This window comes from Pongo abelii, chromosome 7 (assembly GCF_028885655.2).
Source record: "Pongo abelii isolate AG06213 chromosome 7, NHGRI_mPonAbe1-v2.0_pri, whole genome shotgun sequence".
NCBI classification, from domain to species: domain Eukaryota; kingdom Metazoa; phylum Chordata; class Mammalia; order Primates; family Hominidae; genus Pongo; species Pongo abelii.
Window position 1 is genome coordinate 75,940,990 of NC_071992.2, and position 20,893 is coordinate 75,961,882.

At 42.6% G+C, this 20,893-nt stretch overlaps 1 long non-coding RNA gene across 3 annotated transcripts in view; it reads left to right on the forward strand.

Moving 5' to 3' along the window:
* Positions 1 to 19,972, forward strand: part of LOC129061018 (uncharacterized) — a 53,478-nt gene extending 33,506 nt beyond the window's left edge. For all 3 annotated transcript variants that reach the window (XR_008527964.2, XR_008527962.2, XR_008527963.2), the window contains 3 exons: positions 12,435 to 12,591; positions 13,780 to 13,873; positions 15,224 to 19,972. This is a non-coding gene — a long non-coding RNA (uncharacterized LOC129061018). The remainder of the gene's footprint in view (positions 1 to 12,434; positions 12,592 to 13,779; positions 13,874 to 15,223) is intronic.
* Positions 19,973 to 20,893: the final 921 nt, after the last annotated feature.

The following is a 20,893-nucleotide window of genomic DNA, read 5'->3' on the forward strand; positions in this document are numbered from 1 at the left end:
TGTGGGGCTTGAAAGGTGGCCATAACCTTCCATTATCCACCTTGACTGGGACAGAAGCATTAGTTCATGGGAGAGCAGAATTTGGTTCCTGCAGAGTTTATCAGTTCTTATAATTATCCAGAATGACTCATGTTGCGGCCAAACCAAGTGCCTTCTGCAAACAGGCCATCTAGACCAGGGTTGAGTCAGCTGCGTCAGTGGGAGCCACACGGGGCTTGTGGCCATGGTCAAGACAAATATGTAGCTTTGTGGTCAAGGCCTTCTAGCAGGCATGAGAAATATGGGGAAGTCATGGGAGCACTTCATGCTTCAGAACTAAAGGGAGGGATTAGGAAGACAGAGCAGCAGAAGCAGGAGGTGAGCACTGGGGCATATGCAGCAAGTGCGGGTGTTTGGGGTGCTTGTTTCCATGTGGGCACTACTTCTATTGGAATAATAGTTCCACCTCTTTCCTTATGTCTTGCTCATCCCTTACTCTGTTATTTCTGCCACACCTACTGAAATCTGCTCTTATGGTGCAAAAACAGCCTAGACTATATGTATATGAATGAGTATGGCTGTGTTCCAATAACATTTTTATGGTATTGTTTTAGTCCTTTGCAGCTGCTATAACAAAACACCATGAACTGAGTGACTTATAAACAACCAAAATGTACTGTACAGTTCTGGAGGCTGGGAAGCCCAAGGTCAAGGAACAAGCAGGTTCAGTGTCTGACGACGGCCTGCTTCCTGGTTCATAGATGGTCGTTTTTTTTTCTTGCTGTGTTCTCACATCATGGAATGGGAAAGGCAGCTCTCTGGGGCTTCTTTTATTTATTCATTTTGTTCGTTTTCTTTTTTAGAGATAGAGTCTTGTTCTTTCACCCAGGCTGGAGCACAGTGGTATGATCATCACTCACTGTGGCCTCGAACTCCCGGGCTCAAGCAATCCTCCTTCCTCAGCCTCCTGAGTAGCTGGGACTGACTGCAGGTGTGCACCACCACACCTGGCTTGGGCCTTCTTTTATAAGGGCACTAATCTCATTTATGAGGGCTCCACTCTCATGACCTAATCATCTTCCAAAGGCCCTACCTCTTAGTACCAACACAGAGGTGATTAGGTCTTCAACATGTGAATTTTCAGGGATACAAATATTCAGACATAGGCCCCAGGCAGCTTCTGAATTAGCAGCCTGCAACAGATTGGAATTCCTGGGGGACTTCACTTAACCCTCAGTTCTCCCAAACCAGTTTTCAATGCGCTGTTGCATGGGGGCTCCTCGTTGCACCCAGCTGTGTGGCAGGTGTGCTTTTTGTATCCTGGGAAGTAGCAAGAGGGTTTGGGGTAGGTCAAAAAGTTAATATGTCAATGTTCTGAAGGGTGATGGGAGTAGAAACTTGGTGATATTAAAGATGATTTGAATTTAGATTCTTAAAAAAAGAATAAAAGCACTCTTTTATATATCTGCGATAGATAACAATTAAATAAGTCACACATGAATCATCAAAATTAGAGTGAGGGCAACAACCTCTGGGTCTTGAAAGGTGGCCATAACCTTCCATTATCCGTTCATTACCATAGCAGGTGCTGAAATTTGAATTTTATATATTTTCACTTGTCACAAAATAGTCTTCTTGTGGATTTTTTCAACCATTATAAACATATAAAAACCAATCTTAACTCATAGCTGTACAAAGACAGGTGGTAGGTTGGGTTTGGCCACAGGCTGTAGTTTGCTGATCCTTGATTTAGGCAATAGTCAGGTTGCCTGTAGCTAGAAAACTTCTTGGATCATTGATCTCATCAAATACGTGTTGGTTTTAAATGTAATTATTAGGAACAAACTTATTTTCAATTGGTAGGGTGTATTACACTTTGCTGTCTCTCTTTTCCATGCCTCCTTCCCACTATGTAATGGCTATACCTACCTTGTAGTCCTATATACCTTATATGTGAGGGCTAAATGACATAACATAGTGCCTAGTGCCTAGTCATATGAGTTTTCACTTCCCTTTTCTTCTAAGGTTGTGCTTGGAATTTGCCATCAGCAATGCCGAGGCCTGGCCTTGGTGGAAATGCAGGTGCTGCTTATCTTTTCTTCCAAAACATAGTACAAACCCAGTCATCCTGATGAGTAACAAGATTGCTCCATAATACAACCTAGTGAGTAATCCCTTTTGCTAATGGTGAGTGGTATGGAGAGAAAAACATGAAAGTGCCCTGTGGAAATAATGCCAGTAGCTCCCACCAGAAATCCCTTAGGCTCTGCCTGTTAGAGCTAGGGTACACATCTAGAAAATGCCCCTTTCTTTACCATTACCCAGCATATAGGACCTGTTAACCCTGCTCATGCTTTATGTACACATTGAACGTTTATCTGGCTCTTGATGCCATCTCAAGAAAAAGACTCAACACCACAAAATACTTAAGAGAAGTGCATATGATATGGTTTGGCTGTGTTACCATCCAAATCTTATCTTGAATTGTAGCTCCCGTAATTCCCACATGTTGTGGGAGGGACTTGGTGGGAGATAATTGAAGCATGGGGGCAGTTCCCCCATACTGTTCTCGTGGTAGTAAATAAGTCTCATGAGACCTGATGATTTTATAAGGGGTTTCCTCTTTCGCTTGGTCCTCATTCTGTCTTGCCTGCTGCCATGTAAGACATGCCTTTCGCCTTCTGCCTTGATTATGAGGCCTCTCCAGCTACATGGAACTTTGAGTCCATTAAACCTCTTTTTCTTTATAAATTACCCAGTCTCAGGTATGTCTTTATTAGCAGTGTGAGAACAGACTAATACAATATATTTTACTGAAGATATTGTGAACATCAATAGGAAGAATCCACAATGCATTTCACACTGCAAAAATACAATAAAACACCCCCATTAAACATATTTCTTGATTTTCAAAGAGCATTTTTCTTTACCAGCTTTCTTGTCTCCCTTTCTTTTCTTGCTTCAAAACACTCTATTCTCTGAGCAATTCAGCTCAGTGTTTCTTGTCCTAACAGAGCATTCTGCAAGGATCATGTTCCTTCTTCCACATATTCATCCTTTAGATGTTTCTTTCATGAGAGGCTATGAGTGGTAAACTGTTTCGGTTATTGTTTCACCAAAATGTTTTTATTTTGCTATCATTCTTGAAAGGTAACATTTCTGAGGACACAGTTCTAGATTGACAATTATTTTTTTCAGCCTTTGATGACATGATTCCACTGTTTTTGTGCTTTGTTATTTCTGACAGAGGTCTGCTGTCAGACTATAGTCATTTTGTAGTAGATGAGCTATCTTTCATTTCATGTGACTTAAACCATTTTCTCTTTTGCTTTGGTGTTTTACAGTTTCACCTGATGTGCCTAGTGTGTGTGACTATTATTATTATTATTATCATTTTTTGAGATAGGGTCTCACTCTGTCACTCAGGCTGGAGTGCAGTGGCATGATCTAGGCTCACTGCAGCCTTGACCTCCTGGGCTCTAGTGATCCTCCCACCTCGACATCCTGAGTATTTGGGACCGCAGGCACATGCCATCACACCTGGCTAATTTTTTAATTTTTTTGTAGAGCTGAGATCTCATTATGTTGCCCAGGCTGATCGCAAACTCCTGAGCTCAAGCAATCCTCCTGCCTCAGCCTCCCAAAGTGCTGGGATTACAGGTGTGAGCTGAGATGCCTAGCTATATTTGGAAATTTGTCCTTTATTATACTTCCTGTCTCTGAGGATTCATGTCATTCATTAGTTCTAGAATTTCCTTAGCCATTATCTTTTGGAATGTCTCTCCCATTTTTTCTATTCTTTCTTGTGGGACTCTGGGTGTATGTTAGAACTTCTCATTCTTTCCTCCCTTTTTCTTACTCATTGTATTCTCTCATCTTTTTCTTGCTGCATTCTGAGTGCTTTCTTAAGATCTGTCTTCAGTTCACAAATTCTTTAGTCATTTATGTTTATTTTGCTGCTTCACTTATCTATTAGTTTATTTATCTTTGCATTCATTCATCTATGTATCTTTCATCTACACATGTACATACATATATGTAGTTTAATGCATATTATTTTAATTAGATATAGTTTTATTTCTATACATTCTATTTGATTCTTTGTTAAATCTGATCATTTTTGATAGTCCTCTTTTTCTTATTAATTTTTTCTATCATCTTTTATTTCTTTTAATATCTCTCTATATATAACCATAATAAAAACACAAACATATATATACAAATATATATATACAGATATACACATAAATATATACATACACAAATATATATACATATATTTGTGTTTTTATTATGGTAAAATATATATTTATATTTATGCTTATATTTATAAATGTTGAAAGAAATAAAAAGTGATAGAAAAAAATTGATACAAAAAAACACAAGTATATTTGTGTTTTTATTATGGTAAAATATATATGCTATGGTTTGAATGTCTCCACCAAAACTTGGGTTGAAGTTTAATTGCCATTGTAACAGCACTAAGAGGTAGGGCCTTTAAGAGGTGTTAGGTTATGATGGCTGTCTCTCATGAATAGGATTAATGCCATTATTGTGAGAGGAGGTTAGTTATGGAAGGAGTGGGTTTCTGTTAAAAAGAAATTTGGCCTGATTTGTCTCTGTCTTGTGTGCTTGCTTCTGCCTTTTTCCATGGGATGACCCTTGCCAAATGCCAGTGCTATGCTCTTAGACTTCCCAACCCCCAGACTGTGAGCCAAATAACTTTAAAAACCAAATGACCCAGTCCATGATATTCTGTTAGAGCAGCAGATAACAAACTAAGACAATACATAACATAAAATTTAATATGTTAGCCTTTAAGTATATAATTCAGTGGCATTAATTACCTTCACATCATACATAGTTATATTCTATATCTGATAATTCTAATATTTGAAGTTGTTGGAGTTTCAATCACACTTGCTGTTTCTGTTGGCTCCCACTTATAGTCATTGGCTGTCTTGAGGTTTGGTAAAATTTTTCTCTTTTTAAAACATATTTAATTGAACTTAAACTGTTGGGAATCCTCATGTAACTGTGTAATGAATACTTTGTTCTGGAGATGTGCACTTCCCTCTGCCAGACATTTATTTTCTCTGTTTGGAGTTTTCAAGATTCACTGGGCAGTAAAAATTTGAACCTGAGACCTATGTAAAAATTGTAACTAGCAGTCTCATAGTTAAAACTTTTCAGGGGAGACCATCATTATTGTTTTTATTATTATTATTGTTACTATTATTAATAATATTTTTTACTTGAAGCTGTGGTGAAGGTAGATTTCCCTCTGGATTGTTTTACCAACAGTTTTTGTTTTTTTTCTAGTCCACTTTTTCCCTGGAGGGTATGTCCCTTTGAAGATCTAAACTATATGTGAGTCTCGGGTTTCTCCTTTTCTTTGTACAGGCCCAAAAGACTTCATTTCCCTGAACAACTATTAAAAGTGTTCAGAACGGGTAAGGTGGTAAATATTTTAGGCCTGTGAGCCATATGGTCTCTGTTGCAACTACTTAACTCTGCTGTTGCAGCACAAAAGCAGTCACTGACCATACATAGATGAATGGGCATGGCTATGTGCCAATAAAACTTTATTTACAAAAACAGGTGGTTGGCCTGTATGCTGTAGCTTGCCCACGCTGCTCTAGAATCCTGATATTGCCTTTGTTTCCTAAGCAGCCTTGACTCCTGATTTTCTTGCTTTTTTGCTCATGGCTTATTTTGTTTTATCTTACTTTATGTTTCTGGGGATTTCTCTTATTATCTTGAGAGTTAACCAATTCACTTAATATTGCAATGTATCCAGCATTTTAATGCTTTGCAAGGGAGGGATTTTAAAAACAAATAGTTCTAGTAGCAAAACCCAACAATTTCTCTCTTTCTTTCGGCTTACATACCCTCTTAGCTAAACAAAACCTAAAATTAGCTAAATGACAACCATCTGTTTTTCTTTAAGCATCTTCCCTAGTCCTTTAGCATCCTGTCACACCAATTTATAGCTACTCTTCTCTCTGAGAGCTTATGGTCTCAGGGTAGCAAGATTTCAGAATAGAGACACTAAGACTCTGACCTCCCTTCTGTCATGTCAGAGGATACATAGAAGAGACTTGGGTATTGTGTGTGAATGTGGCCATCTGAGAGCCTTTTCAGTTGTGTTCATTGAACCTCTTTTATATGTCTCTTACTGTCTTACGGCCTAGAATTCACAGGTGGAAACAACCAAAAAACAACAAAAACCTGTTCTCTTGGACTTGGTATTTTTTTTTTTTTTTCTTTTTTTGAGACGGAGTCTTGCTCTGTCACCCAGGCTAGAGTGCAGTGGCACGATCTCGGTTCACTGCAAGCTCCGCCTCCCGGGTTCACAGCATTTTCCTGCCTCAGCCTCCCGAGTAGCTGGGACTACAGGCACCCACCACCACGCCTGGCTAATTTTTTGTATTTTTAGTAGAGATGGGGTTTCACTGTGTTAGCCAGGATGGTCTCAATCTGCTGACCTCGTGATCCGCCTGCCTCGGCCTCCCAAAGTACTGGGATTACAGGCATGAGCCACAGCGCCCAGCCTGGACTTCGTATTTTAATTGAAAGGGACATAAAATAAATAGGCCAGGTGCGGTGGCTCATGCCTGTAACCCCAGCACTTTGGGAGGCCAAGGCGGGTGCTTCACGTAGGTTGGGAGTTTGAAACCAGCCTGACCAACACGGAGAAACCCCATCTCTACTAAAAATACAAAATTAGCCGGGTGTGGTGACACATGCCTGTAATCCCAGCTACTCAGGAGGCTGAGGCAGGAGAATCACTTGAACCTGGGAGATGGACATTGCAGTGAGCTGAGATCGCACCATTGCACTCCAGCCTGGGCAACAAAAATGAAACTCTGTCTTAAAAAAAAAAAACCAAAAAAAACACCACGAATACAATTAGAAAAATATTAGATAATGGAAGTGTTATGTTGAAGATGAAAGAAGTTGTTTTAATAGGGAATGACAAACAGGTTGTTTTTGTTTTTTATTGTTGTTGTTTTAGATGGATAGAGGACTGGATGAGGAGGCAACATTTAAACCTGACTTGAATGATATAAAGGAACAAGCTATGGAAAGATCTGAGGCAGGGGAGGGGAACATTTTTGGTATTTTCAGAAGTCAGAGAGAATGTGAGTGTAGCTGAGATATGGCATAGCAAAATTGAAATGAAAAGGTCTCAACAAAAAAAGAAAATGAGAATCTGAGAAACAGTGGGACTAGCCTAGGAGTGCAATGAAAAGGAGCCCGGGGATGACAGCTGTGCAGCAGTCTTAGGAAACAATTGGTCCAAATTAGAACAGAAGAGCTGAGGGCCCAAGAATGGATTGAATGAGAAAGGGGATTACATGGCACACCTGATATAATGAAGAACCTGGGAGATTTGCATGATAAGATGGGGACATATGTCTTCTGTTAATCAGAAAATAGTACGGTAATGGCAATTGTGGGAAAAATAAATATTCAGAAGAAATTTATAGTTTAAATATGAAGTAAGCTGAAATGTGGCATGACAGCAGTTGATTTAATTTAATTAAACAGAAAGTATTTGATCTTGATGTCTGGTACTTCTTTCTGTAGACAGTACAGGCTTAGTGATGTATGGTATGGTTACTATATTGAGTTTTTTAAAAACAGCTTTATTAAGATATTGACATATAAAATTGTATATGCTTAAGATGTATGACTTGATGTTTTGATACATGTATACATCATGAAATGATCACCACAATGAAGCCAATTAATGTATCCATTACTTCTAATTGTTACCATTTGTGTATGTATTATGTACTGACTTTTCTATGAGAAAAAGCACACTCCTAAGCACTGCAGTAGATGATGATTATGCAATAAAGGTAGTATTATAGATGTGGTTTCCAAGTTCAAAGTTTTAGAGTCAATCTATGCTAACAAAACAATAAAGACCCAAATATAGTTATAAACAATACAGCATATGGACAAATATAGTTATAAATCTTGATGCTGTAGAAGTGAGCACACAGGTGACCAAGGATGGGAGAATGATGAGCCCTAGGTACGATTATCTCCTCATCTTATGTGGTGGGTCTGAGGGGCAAAGGTTTGAGGGAGAATTTAAATCTTCAATTTTTGGATATGCTTTAAAACTTTTAAAACTCTTCTTGTATCATTTTTACATGTTTATTTTAGAAAGCATTTTCCTTTAGTTCTTTTATTCTACAATATTTATGGATCATTTTCTATGTCCCATATGTCATGTACTGGGAAATAAGAGGAGAACAAGAGAAAAAAATCCTTGTCCTCATGTAGCTTGTATTCCAGTGGGGGAGAGTGTGCCTTTCTATAGCATCACAAAAAATGCAAGTTAAAGGAATGGGGTATTAGTGATGTTTTTGTCGCATTAAGGAACAAGGTTCTCATTGAGCAATAAGGTCATTTTGATGACTCCTAAATCTCTATCTTCAGACCAGATCTTGTTCTTGAGCTTCAGATCTGCATATCTGAGTGCCTAATGGGCATCTCCAAACCTGATCTTCTTCCAGCATCCTGCAACTCCATCAGAAAACATCTTTGTCCCTCTTCTACCTTCCTTCTTCTCTCACCCTCACACCACTTTAGGTCCAATCCATGACCAAGGCCTTCAGATTCTACCTCCTGCATAGAGATTGACTTCCTGTGTTGGTACTGTACTCACCGCTCCTTTTCAATCCTGGCCATCAATCCCTCAGTTGAATTATTGCAAACACACCCTTCACTGCTCTCCAACCCATTTTCCACATGGCAGCCAGAGCCATGTTTCAAACAAGTCTGAACATCTTGTTAATGTGCCTAAAGTACTTCAGTGATGTCTTATTCTGTTTTGTGCTCCTATAACAGAATATCTGAGAGTAATTTATAGTGAGCAGAAATTTATTGGCTCACAATTCTAGAGGCTGAGAAGTCCAAGATCAAGGTGCTGGCATCTGGTGAGGCCCTTCTTGCTGTGTCATTTCATGGTGGAAGGGCAAGAGCACAAGAGAGTGCACCTACCCCCATTTGTATAATGGCATTAATCTATTCATGACCTAAACACCTCCCTTTAGGCCCCACCTCCCAACACTGTCACATTGGGGATTAAGTTTCCAACACATGAACTTTGGGGACACATTCAACCCATAGCAAACAATTTGCCACGACCCTTAGGAAAAATTTCAAATTCTTTGGTATGCTTGCAAAATCTGTCTTTCAACCTTATGCACACATGTGTATGCACACTCATGCATACACACACATAAAATACCCTCCCCATCATCTAGCTCTCCTATGCCAGGGACTCCCCTCCCTGCCTGCCTGCCTGCCCAGCTGCCTCTGTTGCTGGTAGGGCACCAGCCCCATGCGTGGCTATGAGAGTCTGCTTGTTTTTGTGTCCCTTTGATAGTGTTTGGGGTGGAGTGATTCTGGAGTTCAGGCTCTGGGGTCTCACCCTCTTGGTTCAAATCCTGATTCTACTACTTCCTCAGGCAAGTTACTTAACTTCTTGTAAGCTCCATGAGCATCTGTAAAATGGGGATCACAGTGACCTCACTTCACAGAATCATTATGAGGCGTGTGATGTGCCCTGTAACACCCAGCACTGAGAAACCCCTAACCCCTTGTGAATGTTAGCTAGCCTCTCCACTGCTGCTGTGACTCTTACTGTGACTCTCTTGATCTGGTCTCAACTTAATGAGGTTCTCTGGGTGGCCTCCCCATGCCCTCTACCTCTGTGGCTCCCACATTTCCCCTCCATGACACATGTGCCCCTCTATTGTAAGCATTCCTAGACGGTTAGCATGTGAACTCCTGTTTTCTACAACATTCCCAGGGTTTTCTACAGTGTTGGGTACCTGGTAGGGCTCAGTATAAAAGAAATAGATAAGGAATACATGAGATAGATGCCGAATTCAGTTAATCCAATTTGACCCTGGAAAGAACATTCTGACCTTGAGAAGTACTGGATGGACCCTGGAACCACTGAGCAGGACTGTTCCACTTCTGGAAATGCATCTGTCATTCTATAGTTGTTTAGAAGATCTTGAATAAGTGAATTTCTTTATTGATTTTTAAAAAAATGCTTGTTTCCCAAGCATGTTTCTAACTTAGAGACTATTAGGAGGTGTGTCTAGATGTTGGAAGGGTGGAACCACTTCCACCGGGTAAGTGAAGAGAGGTGGAGTGCTACACTGGCAGAGTGCTGTACAGGCCTCAGTGCAGTGTCTTTCTGCCTGGGAAAGCTTTTCTTTCATGAGGCTGTGTCATTTATTCATGCATGCCCTCATGCACACCTTCCGCAGGGCCAGCCAGCCCTCCTCTTGCAGGAACCTTGCTCTCAACTGAGGCTGGTAGACTGATGTCTGGGTAGGTGTGACATGAGTTTAGGCAGTAATTTGGCTCTTTTAAGAGTGCAGACAGTCTCCTGGAGTCCCACGGCTCCCATCACTCTGCAGCCAGGAGCAGAGTCCAGCTGTCCTCAGGCCCCATGGGGACCTCGCTGTGTTTACATGACTTGTCATATGGTAACCTCTTACAGCTCTTGGGCAGGCTGCACTGTTACCTCATCTGCAGTCCAGTGACCTCATCCATGTAGAATGTAGCGAGTGCAAGCTGGGAGTGGAGCGGGCTCAGCCTCTCACTTTGAGCCCAGGAGAAACGTCCTCCACGTGGGCTCAGGGAATCCACCAGGTGGAGAACTGTCCACTTAGTAATTATTCCCAGCAGGGATCCGATTGGGAGCCAAGAAGATGTGTTTTCCAGGGGCTGGGGCTGGGAGGTGCCAGTGCAGACATGTGTGTGCCCATACCTGGAAGTTAGTTATCTCATGTGATTTGTGTTGCCTCCAAGAAGGGCTACTGACCCCCGGCACAGCAGAGTTGCTGTCCCTCTCAGCCTGTCAGGTAGGAGCCTCCAAGATGGTGGTGTGCAAACAGGCTGTGAAACGCACCACAAAAGGGACAAGGAAGGCACAGTCTCAGAATGGGGGTGGAAGCATCACTAGGTACTGTTTTTATTGTTTATCACTTTCTTTTAATTATATTTGCTCTCCCCCTCCAAAAAATATTGCATGTGATGACTAGGAATATAAAATAAATTACCTTTGCCATAGGCTGCTGGGTTTATTAGCCTCTTTCAAACTCTTCACAATGTAAAGGACAGGCTGACCTACAGTGGCCTCCTCCTTCCAATAGGCTCTCCCTCTCTCCCCCTCACTCCCTCCCTCCCTCTCTCTCCCCGCTCCTCTCTCTGTGTAACAGGAGCTCTATTTGTGCATTTAACAGCTTAACCTTTTGAGTTACTTCAGAGCTCTGTATTTCTTCTAAGATTTCTTTGGGATACAATTAAAATTTTTCCACCTTTATTAAGGTATAATTGACAATTAAAAATTGTATATATTTACAATGTACAACATTGTGTTTTGATATATGTATACCTTGTGAAGTGATGACCAGAGTCAAGTTAATTAGCCATTGCCTCATGTGGTTATCATTTTGTGAGTGTGGGGTGAGAACATTGAAGATCTACCCTTTTAGCAATTTTTAAGGATACAATACAATATGATTAACTATAGTCATCATGCTGTCCAATAGACCTCCAGAACTTAGTCATCCTCTCTTACTGAAACTTGGTACCATTTGGTTAGTCATTTTAAATTTTAGGTGCTGATTTAGCTAATATATATATATATTTATTTAAATTTAGCTACCTTACATATTTATATTTAGAAAAAAGGCAAAGATTAAAAAACAAGCTTAGGAAACAAAAATGGCAGAAATAACACAAAAGTTAAATACCTCCAGAGGTCAAGAATTTATTTGGGGGCTGGGCGCAGTGGCTCGCGCCTGTAATCCCAGCACTTTGGGAGGCTAAGGCGGGTGTATCATCTGAGGTCAGGAGTTTAAGACTAGCCTGGCCAACATGGTGAAACCCTGTCTCTACTAAAAATACAAAAATTAGCCCATTGTCGTGATGGGTGCCTGTAGTCCCATCTACTCGGGAGGCTGAGGCAGGAGAATTGTTTGAACCCAGGAGGCGGAGGTTGCAGTGAGTTGAGCTCACATCACTACACTCCAGCCTGGACAACAGAGTGAGACTTCACCTCAAAAAAAAAAAAAAAGAAAGAAAAAAAAGAAAAGAATTTATTTGGAAAAGCTCTGGCAATGAAAATAATACTCCCGAGGGGGAGGATGCTAATTTTAAGGAGCAAATGTTAGTAAACTGACAGAGTCAGTCATTCCCCTGACTATGTGGAGATCAGTGAGGAATATAGGACTCGTTGCTCCTGGTCTGTAAATGTGGAACAAAAGCCATTCTTAAGAGTGGGATCTTAGTCTTCTTGGGGTGAGAGGCAAATGCTTGGCTATAATGAGCAAAAGAGCTGGGGTCATTATTTTGATAGTGTGTTTGCTGCCTACTTTTAGTCATGCACCTGAGACATTCTTTCTTATTAGCAAGCTTGGAGCAGCAGTGGAGTGTTGAAATAATTTCTCTCAAACCTGGGCTCTACGACGGTCCTCCTGCACACAGATGAATGCCCCTGTGAGCAAATTGCCTCCCCAGCCTGTTCAGAGTCACCTATGCTGCTGGCAAATGGTTTTTCAGAGCAAGGTAAGCACCGCAGAGACCCAGAGGCTGTATATTTAAACAATTACGGCCTGTGTGTGTCTAAGCCTCCTGCTGCATGCTCCTGAGCAAGATGGTGTAATATGTGCACTTTACATATCAATAGCAGAGGAGGCTGTTTCCAGATGGCTGTACCTATTTCAAAGCCACCTTTTTATGCAGAAGGAAGACTGTGTGACCTCCCTCCAAGTAAATGTGTTTTGTAAGTCCTGGGAATGAATGCTTAAAAAATGGTCATGGGCTATATTTCATGTCCAGTCCAACATGTTGTGTGTGCACAGCTGTTCGGGGCTGGCATGTGGTAGCATATTAAAAGGAAGATTAGCATTTCCAATTTTTTCCCCTTCTGAAAGCTTGATATGCATATATGAAACTTGTGGAAAAAAATATGCATAATGGGACAGGGATGTTGGGTCTCAAGGCACTAGTCGGTGCACATCTGGAGTTTCTAGCATTCTAGAGATAGTTACTTATTCCCAGGAGCCGCCGCCGGAGTGGGAATGGTAGCCCGGTATCCATGGTGAGCTTCCCTATCTTACCGTGCCAGGTGTGCGTGTGTGTGTTATTTCTTGGAAAGGCTGTCCTCTGAGGGGGTGGGGAGGGAAGAAGGCAAGAGAGGAGAGAAGGGAAAAAACAGAAGGGAGGTAATTAGGCGCCACCTTGCCCAATGGAGCCTGCTCAGGCGTCTGAAATCAAGGATGGGGATTGGAAGGGCGCTGATGGAGTCTGATGATTCCCCCTGCCTGCCAACTCCACGCTTGTTTCTATGGGTACAAGACCAGGGGAAAGAAACCCTGGGGTCAGAAAAGAGGCATGGATCACAATACCAAGCAGGATGGGCCTTGCTACTTGCCTCTTCTGCAGTGTGATATTAGTCTTGAACTGACAACCTGAATTCATGCTGATTTTTTCCCCCAGTTTAGACATCGGAAGTGTTTCAAACTTCGTAGGCTGTTATTTAGAAAAAGCCTTCATGGGATAGCATTTTTTTTTTTTTTTTGAGACGGAGTCTCGCTCTTTCGCCCAGGCTGGAGTGCAGTGGCGCGATCTCAGCTCACTGCAAGCTCCGCCTCCTGGGTTCATGCCATTCTCCTGCCTCAGCCTCCGGAGTAGCTGGGACTACAGGCACCTGCCACCACATCGCGCTAATTTCTTTTTTTTCTGTATTTTTAGTAGAGACAGGGTTTCACCGTGTTAGCCAGGATGGTCTCGATCTCCTGACCTCGTGATCTGCCCGCCTCAGTCTCCCAAAGTGCTGGGATTACAGGTATGAGCCACCGCGCCCGGCCGGGATAGCATTTTAACTGCATAGCTCACTGGCTGATTTTATATTCCCACTTAATGGATAGAGAAATTGAGGCATTAGGAACCATATGGACCTGCCTTACTCTAAGAGGGAAATAGGAGCAGGCCTGGGAAGTTTTCCCAGGAAAGAGAGTTTGTTATAGCTTCATAGATTCATGGGATGCATGAATTTTTTTTTCTTTTTTTTTGAGTTGCAAGACTGTGAGGTTGCAGATGCTCTGTGTAAAACAATGCCCCACAGGGAGGGAAGTGTGAGGTCCAGCCTGAGGCCACCCTTAAAAAGGGCTATAAACAGCAGCTGCTTCTATTGTGCGTGCCAAGTGCTGCCTATTAGTTTAGGTTTCCAAACTCCTTGTTTCTTTCTCTTGAACCAGATGTGACCAAGCAAGAGTTTGTCAATTCAGAGGTAGAGCCCAGATGGTGGGAATCAAGGGAGGGAAGTGAGGGGCACACGGGCCCCTGGGGGCTGAGGCAGGAGACAGCTCTCTGCCTTTCTCAGGTACTCTGTTTATCTGTCTTGGTGTCTGATCTGTCCTTCCTTCTCCTCGGGGTTTGGCAGCTGAAGCAGAGTGGGAAAGAGTGTCTGTGGTGTCTGATCTTCAAGCTCACACATGAGCACATGGAGGGCTCAGGACACAATGGAGGGGGATAGATGATAGTGGAAGAGCACTCGGGAGCCCCATTAGGCACCCCTGATGGAGGGCAGGGAGGGGGCAAACAAAAGAGCCCCAGGCTGCTGGGCCACACAGAACCTGGATGATGAAACAGGAGGATGCAGGCAGGAAGACAGAGCCACCTCCCTCTGCTGCCCCTGGCGAAGGGGTGCATTCGTTCCCTGGTTGGTGGGGGAGAGACGCCAACCCAGAGCCATGTTATTTCTGATTCGTGGTGTGTGGCATTTTTATTTACCATTTATGAAACTGTGGGTTCAGATGTGTGTGTTTTTTTTTTTTGTTTTTTGTTTTTTGTTTTTATTTTTGAGACAGAGTCTCTTGTCACTCAGGCTGGAGTGCAATGGCATGATCTCGGCTCACTGCAACCTCTGCCTCCCAGGTTCAAGCCATCCTCCTGCCTCAGCCTCCAAAGTAACTGGGATTACAGGTATCCACCACCATGCCTGGCTAAGTTTTGTATTTTTAGTAGAGATGGGGTTTTGTCATGTTGGCCAGGCTGGTCTCCAACTCCTGACCTCAGGTGATCTGCCTGCCTCAGCCTCCCAAAGTGCTGGGATTATAGGTGTGAGCCACTGCGCCTGGCCCCAGTGTTCTTAATCTCTTTTATTTCTCTTTCCCTCTTTCTTTCTTCTTCCAAGGTAGAGGACCTTTGGAGATGTGAATGAAAACAGCTGTCTGAACAAGTTGTACCCTAACTAGCGCGGCTGCGAGTCTGAAACTTGAAACGGGGAAGTTGGTCAGCATGGGTGAAGCTATGCAGCCCAGGTGAAGGGATCCTCAAGCAGCAGCCTCTGCCTTTTTGTCCTCTCCTTTTCATGGAGATGACAAGAATCACCCCGGGACTTATCTTCTGAGGTGCTCAGCTGTGCTCCCAGAGCTGCTTTGGTCACTGCTATGGCGGGTGGAAGCAGGATGGGTGAAGTCATTCTGGAGAACAATGTAAATTATAGCCAAATTATATATTTGCACATGCTATGACCCAGGATCCCAATATATGCCAGAGAAACTCTTGCACAGATTCATGTGGAAATAAACATAGTAAAGATGTCCTACATATCTTTCTGGGTCCCAGGGAGCTGGAGGGAACTTAGGTACCCATCACTTGGAGAACAGAGAAAATGTGGTGGGAGCTTATGCTGGAATACCATGCAGCAGCTGAAGTAATGAATGAACACAATTCTTTAGCAAGACTGTTGAATGAACATGTAAGAAATAGGACAGTATCTATAGCACGGTGTCATTTTAATAATGTTAACAGAAGCATACACGTACAAACAATATTGTATTTTTACGTTTCTAGGCACAAATTTCTTATACATGACATTGGGTGGAGAGAGAGGAAGGAGACATGTCATGGGGATCAAGGTTAGAGTGAAAAAATTCAAATAAAATTAAAGAATAGAGAGGGTTTAAAATGCCCAGTTATGATAATTAACACGCCATGAACTGAAGAAACAACTCAGTTTTGCACTTAAATTCCTATGTATGGAAATGGAAATTCTCTTTGTCTCTCTTCTATCTACATATCTTTAACATACCATAGTTTCTGTGATAAAAAGTATCACAGAAATGCATAAATGCATATGAAATCTCACCGTCAATAATCAACCATCAAATATTCTCTAAGCCTATACTATGGATGTAGTCCTGTGCTAGGTCTGATGGAACATGCAAGAGCATAGGGTATTGTCCTTGTTGTTACCATGCAGATTGGAACTTACATATGAAACAAGAGCATGCAATTTAAAATAGCATATAATGAATGCCCAAACTGTGTAAGACATACACAAAGAGGTGCATGAGAATTAAAAACAAAGATGGCTGGTGAGGACAGGAGTGGTCAGAGAAAACTCACTGGAGAAACAAGCTCTGCACTGGGCGGTGAAGGATGGTGGTATTGGCTTGGCAGAGGGAAGAGGAACGGAAGCCGCATAGAGACAAAAATCGTGAAGCTACCAAGGGGACCACGAGTGCAGTAGCCAGACCCCAGCAGAAGGGGCCGGCTTGAGGTGTGGGTGAAGCAGGGTGCAGTGCATACTTACCCTGTCGTCTGCACAGCATTCAGCTTCTGGGAACCATGTGTGGCTGCCTCTAGCTCCTTTATCACCAGGGCTTCTCAGAAGCCATTTATACAGACGCTTTCAGGCCTCTCCTGCCCACTGCTCAGGGTGTGGGTGCTGAGGGTGGGATTTGGGATTTGGCCAGGAGGAAGCATCTGCCACCACCGGCATCCCTTTTGCTTTCTTTTCTCTCTTACGAGTACTCAGGGCTGCTTCCTAGCTTTGCCTAATTGCTCTGTCCACGGACCAATGAGAGCGGGTGACGTTTTAAAGTGACAATCCTACATTGATAATATTTTCTAGAAAATTCTCCACACACCTGTGGACTAATCTTCCAGAGATCATTTAATTTAATTAATTTATTTAGAGACAGGGTCTTGTTCTGTTGCCCAGGCTGGAGTGCAGTGGTGTGATCTCTGCTTACTGCAGCATCAAACTCTCAGGCCCAGGCTATTCTCCCACCTCAGTCCCCCAAGTCGCTGGGACCACAGGCCTGCCCATGGCGAATTGTTATGTATTTTTTGTGGGATGGTGTCTCACTATGTTGCTCAGGCTGGTCTCAAACTCCTGGGGTCAAGTGACCTCCCACCTTGACCTCCCAAATTGCTGGGCTTATAGGTGTGACCCACTGTGCAAGGCCGGGCGCAGTGGCTCACACCTGTAATCACAGCACTTTGGGAGGCCGAGGCTGGCGGATCACCTGAGGTCGGGAGTTCGAGACCAGCCTGACCAACATGGTGAAACCCTGTCTCTACTAAAATACAAAAAATTAGCTTGGCATGGTGGTGCACGCCTGTAGTCCCAGCTACTAGGGAGGCTGAGGCAGGAGAATCGCTTGAACCCGGGAGGCAGAGGTTGCAGTGAGCTGACATTGCCCCACTGCACTCCAGCCTGGCCACAGAACAAGACTCCGTCTCAAAAAAAAAAAATCAGATTTATAACCTGTATGAGTTTAATCAATATTACTAACAATAACTAATATTGTTACGTTTGTTAAGAAAACTAGGGCAGGCATGGTGGTGCACACCTATAATCCCAGCACTTTGGGAGGCTGAGGTGGGCAGATCACTTGAGGCCAGGGGTTTGAGACCAGCCTGGGCAACATGGCAAAACCCCGTCTCTACAAAAAATACAAAAATTAGCTGAGTGTGGGGGCATGTGCCTGTAGTCCCAGCTACTTGGGAGGCTGAGGTGGGAGAATCACTTGAGCCTGGCAGGTTAAGGCTGCAGTGAGCTGCAGTCATGCCACTGCACTCCAGCCTGGGTAATAGGACAAGACTCTGTTTCAAAATAAAATAAAATAAAATAAAAAAATAAAAGAAAGAAAAGAAAAAGAAAACTAGGAGGCCAGGCATGGTGCTATGGATGTTCACAAAGGGGGTCCTAATGCATGTGTTCTGAACAAACATGTATATTACATACGAGCCATGTTCACCTTGTGGTGGAGACAACAATGAAGTGTATCACAATCAAGCTCTATACGTCAAAAGGTGAAGCAGGGACACCAAGGCACTCAGTGTACAGCCTCTGTAAACCAGCCAGAACCAGTCCATGGTCAGTGGTCTCTTATCAGGAGAAAGTTACTGAAATAAAGCTCTTATCCAATCAAAGCTGAGCTGTAGTTATGGCTGTGGAACAGTGGATGGGGGTTAGTCAGGTGGTGTCTGGTGGCTGGCGAGCTGCAGTTGTTTCAATATTGCTTATCTCAGGGCCACTGCTTGTTTGGCTGCCAGAGAAAAAGAAAAACCCTGTAGCCCTTAGGACATAGTATACTCTTTAAGTGTAGGGGTGCATGACTTAACCCTTGCCTAGCATGGCCTTAGGTTCTGTTTAGAATTCGGTATCTTACTGCCACAAAGATTCTGTTCTGTCAGCCTTACGATCTCTGTTTTAACATTAATGCTTGTCAGTGGTTGTGTCTAAACCATAAAAGAAAGGGGATATACGTGTTTGACGTCCTATCCCATCATGGCCAGGAACTCAGTTTTTAAGGTTTCTCTGGGATCCCCTTGGCCAAGAGGGTGAGGTCAGTTCAGTCAGTTGGCAGGGGCGGGGATTGTTAGGATTTTATTTTTAGTTCTTATTGATTTTATGTTGACATATTTTGGATATATTGAATTAAATATAACACACAGTCAGCCCTCCCTATCCATGGATTCAGCATCCATGAATTTAACCAACCTAGGATCAAAAATATTGAAGAAAAAAATTAAAAATAAAACAAATAAAAAAGCAATACAGTATAACAACTATCTATAGAGCCTTTACATTGCATTAGATATTATAAGTAATCTAGAGATGATTTAAAATATACAACAGGATGTGCATGGGTTCTATGCAATTACTACACCATTTTATATAAGGGGCTTGCGCATCCATGGATATTGGTATTTGAGGGGGTCCTGGAACAAGTCCCCTCCCCCGATATACCAAGGAGCAACTGCATTATTAAAATAAATTTGAGTTCTTTTAAAAAATGTGATTACAAAACATTTAAAATTACACACGGAGCTCACATTCTGGTTCTGCTGGGGAGGGCTGCTCTGGATTAAAGTTCTTCTTGGTTTATTTATTTGGTTTTCCATGCACTTTTCAACTCTGATTCTATGCCTGTGATCTGGATCTCCTCTTGAGATGTGGATTCACATCCGCCATTCTGTCTCCTCATCTTCTGAGAGGTCTGCCCTGGAGCCCTCTGCTGAGCTCTCCTCAGGACTGGCTGCTGGTCATCCTGAGATCCCTCTTCACTAATGTCCTGGGAATTTCCTTTATTGTTCTACTGTGTTGAAGCCTGTTTCCTGGATCTCGTTTCTTCCTCCTTGGTTAATTCCTTTATTTTATGAAACATGCTCTCCAGTTTCCTAAGAAAAGTGTGTGGGAGGTTAATTTTTTGCAACCTTATATGTCTGAAAATTTGTCTGAAAATCACGTGCCCTTGATGCGCAGTTTGGGTAGGTGAGTCCAGGATGGAAATAATTTCTCTGAATTTGGAAGGCATTGCACCCATGTCTTCTACCTCTCTGTATTGCTGTTGAGAAGTTCTAAGTCATTTGACTTCTTAACCTCTGTACATGACCTTTCCTTTGAAATCTCCACTCCCTCTTGCAGAATCTTCTTTTTCTCACCAATGCTGTGAACTTTCATGATGATGTGACTTGGTATATGTCATGCCATTCAATTCTGGGAAGTTTCCTTGAATTATTTTATTGGTGATTTCATCCCCTCTATTTCTTTAGTTCTCTCTCTTTGGAACTCTATTATTTGGATGAAACAGATAATTGTTAGTCTGCACTGGTCTTCTGATTTTTTTATCTTTTTTATTTTCCATCTCAGTCCTTTGCTCTCCTTTCTAAAAAGTTTCCTCAACTTATCTTCCAACTCTTCAGCTGAGTTATTTATTTATATTATTATATTTTAAATGTCTAACAATCTACCAACTTTTTTTTTGTTGTTCTTTGACGACTTTTCCTTTTTTTTTTTTTTTTTTTTTTTGAGACAGATTCTGACTCTGTCACCCAGGCTGGAGTGCAGTGGCACAATCACAGCTCACTGCAGTCTTGACCTCCTTAGCTCAGGTGATCCTCCCACCTCAGCCTTGCGAGTAGCTGGGAATACATGCACCCACCACCACATCCAGCTAATTTTTCTGTATTTTTTGTAGCGATACGGTTTCGCCATGTTGCCCAGGCTGGCCTTGAGCTCCTGGGCTCAAGCCATCCTCCTGCCTCGGCCTTCTGAAGTGCTGGGATTACAGATGAGAGCCCCTGTGCCCGGCCTACTTTTCCTTTTTAATAGCATCCTGCTCTTCTTTGTTTTGTGGGTGCAGTATCTTCTACATCTTTGTCCCCAAGGACAGTAATGCTCACTTTGATTTTAATTTTTCTATTGTCTGCATAGTGTCTGTTTCTTCCAAATCCCCTTTTTTTCTGTGTATTTGGTCTCTTTCATGATAAAGTCTTCCTCAGGTGCAGAGTAAACCTGGGTTGTTTACACATGTTTATTGGCATGGGGGTTGCCTGCCTATAGCTGGGGTCCTGTGAAAATGAGCCTGTCAGCAGGGCGGCTGTGAGGAATCCCTGAGTGAGTTGCTTTAGGTCTTCTAGAGCTGTTCATGTTTCCCAGAGGAGAATTTGCCAGTCTCCTGCCCAGAGGGTAATATCTTGGCTGCCAGCATTCTGAGAGCTGAATCGAGAAGACGGTTTGGGATTTCAACATTCAGGAAGTATACATCACCCCCACCCCCACCTT